The sequence below is a fragment of the Salmo salar genome, chromosome ssa11 (assembly GCF_905237065.1).
Source record: "Salmo salar chromosome ssa11, Ssal_v3.1, whole genome shotgun sequence".
In the NCBI taxonomy this organism is placed as follows: domain Eukaryota; kingdom Metazoa; phylum Chordata; class Actinopteri; order Salmoniformes; family Salmonidae; genus Salmo; species Salmo salar.
The window spans coordinates 110,982,721-110,985,384 of record NC_059452.1 but is presented as its reverse complement, the minus strand read 5'-3'; positions in this window follow the sequence as shown (position 1 = coordinate 110,985,384).

Genomic DNA, 2,664 nt, shown 5'->3' with positions numbered 1-2,664 from the left:
GGTGGTCAAACATTGCCAGGGACGCTCCTCGTGCTGCAACACACACAAGGTGAGCGTACACACAAATACAGGTGACCTGCACATTTTTGAGCAAACACAGGAAGATATAGACACAAACATCAGACATGGAGAGAGAAAAAGAAACAGAATGAGGAAAGAAAGGTCTTACCTTCCACTTAGATTCTGGACGCACTTTAGGGATGAACATCCCATCAAAACATATGGGAGAAAGGACCATGACCTGGAGAGTGAGAGATATCACATTTATGAGAAAGTACGATTTGAAAAAGTGTGTATATATTATTATTCTCCCTGTCCACCCATATTGTGTGTGTGTGTGACTCACCCAGGTCGTGACAGAGACCGGCGATCTGGACACACAATATGTCTCTACGGGAGATGAAGAGCTCTGGTTGTCTCTCATTCAACTCCTGGACCCAGACCTGCCAGGTAGCCCACCCTGAAACACACAACCACAACAACCATTTTCCAACTCATGAAACCTGCTAGGTAACCACTGGGAACTGAGAGCTTAAGGAAGAGGCTGAAGAGGAACCCGTTTCTGTTGTGCCTGTTCAAATCAATGACAAGCCAAATTTCTTCAGTCTCCTGAGGTTGAAGATTGTGCCTTCTTCACCACGCTGTCTGTGTGGGTGGACCATTTCAGTTTGTCCGTGATGTGTACGCCGAGGAACTTGAAACTTTCCACCTTCTCCACTACTGACCGTCGATGTGGATAGGTGGGACTGCTCCCTCTCTGTTTCCTGAAGTCCACGATCATCTTCCTTTTTGATGATGTTGAGTGTGAGATTATTTTCCTGACACCACACAAACACTTTGAATGCAGGGTAGGGCCTCTAAAACCACAGACTAAATCCCAATTCGCGCATTACACCCGCATCATGGATTTAAAAAGGTGTACACACCCTATAGGTCAAGCCCACACACTTTAAACTATGAAGTGCTCAGGCACCCACACTTGTACTCTATGCTAGTGCATACTTACACACACTCCTACATACCCTATGGAGTGTTCGAAGCAGTTGTGGGAGGCTCCAGGAAGACGAAGTATGTTCCTCCCAGCTGCTTAATGTGGCGGAGCCTCTGGAACTGAGGGGTGTCGATGATGCAGACTAACAGAGGATGCATCTCTATATATGTCCATGGATGGGGTCATTAAACACCTACAGGAGACAATAATACATCTTATTGCTGGATACTACTATTCCTCTATTGTTCCTCTGGAATAGAAAAAGGTGCATCTCTAGTTATGTGGCTGTGATAGAGTAGGGTCATTACACTTGCAATAGAATTGAAAAACATTATAAAACAGGGAGAACATGATGGAATAGAAAACAGCTATTACTCAGGATGTTTTACTTCTTTCATATATAATAAATAAATAAAATAAAATGAACTACAATATGGTTGAGGTGATTTTCTCTCCCATGGATTATTCTCTCTCTCCCGTCAATAAGTCTCTCTAGTGGGCTCGGAAAGTCAATGTTTCCCCTTTTGCTAATCATTTTCCGCAGGATGGTCAAACGTTTTCAGTGTAAACTTAAATGACTAAAACCAGATATAAAGTATGTAGAAAGAGACAGTGGAGCAATATTGTTTTTTAATAAGATCATATTTAAGAACTAAGAATCACCAAAATAAAAACTAGACAAATCTGGGAGAATCTGAAATGTTATGGCATGGGGCCTCCAAGTGTATTTTTTTGTTATAATGTTTGAGTCACTCAGATAGCATAAGAACAAGGTGGCATAATGTTAACTCCAGCCCCATGGCAAAGTGTGTAGAATTGAAGGATATTAACTTTGAAATCGCAACTTTTCTCTCAGCACAATGGACAAAATGTAGAATAAGCAGCAAATTAGCTTTAAACTTTAAAATCGGTATTTCTGACCCGTAGTAAAATGTGTAGAATTTCAAAATTCAGATGTAAAAGAGCAACACTTGGTCTCTGCAGCCAAGAGGCCTCAAAAACCTCTCTTGTGTTACCTTGGTCCCTGCTGCAATCTGCCACAGACTTCTCTAGGCAGTGGAATCTCCAGCCGTGTGCAAAGAGGCCTGAGGAGAGAGAGAGTCAAGTTCATAATCATGACACCAAAATCAGAACAGTCACAATCCTCAAGAAATTGACTAAGACAAATCAACCAAAATTAGAAGGTGCACATTGATTGGAACACGGAAATGACCCCACCCCGAACTGAAACCACACCACACATACCTTATGCCCATATTCTCCAGATGTGTCTAGTGAGGTATCGAACCCCCACTCTGTTATCTGTAGCTCTGTGTGGGGGAAAACCAAACAAAGGACAGATCATCTCCTGTTGAAGTCTACCAACCTTCTTTACATCAGGGATGAATTCAGTTATTTTGCTGGAACAACCTTGATGCTGGGCACTAACAGATACCATAGAGAAAGTAAGGAGGGTAGATTGTGAAGATTCTCCATATTTCTCTCTATTTGTTTGAACCTAGCTGTACTTCTACTCCCATTTTCACCCACTGGAATGTTGAAAATATTCTCTATGAGTTGACACACACACACACACACACACACACACACACACACACACACACACACACACACACACACAATATGAGCTTTGGACAAAAAAACTTCTCCAGAAATGTGCTGTGGTTGGAGAT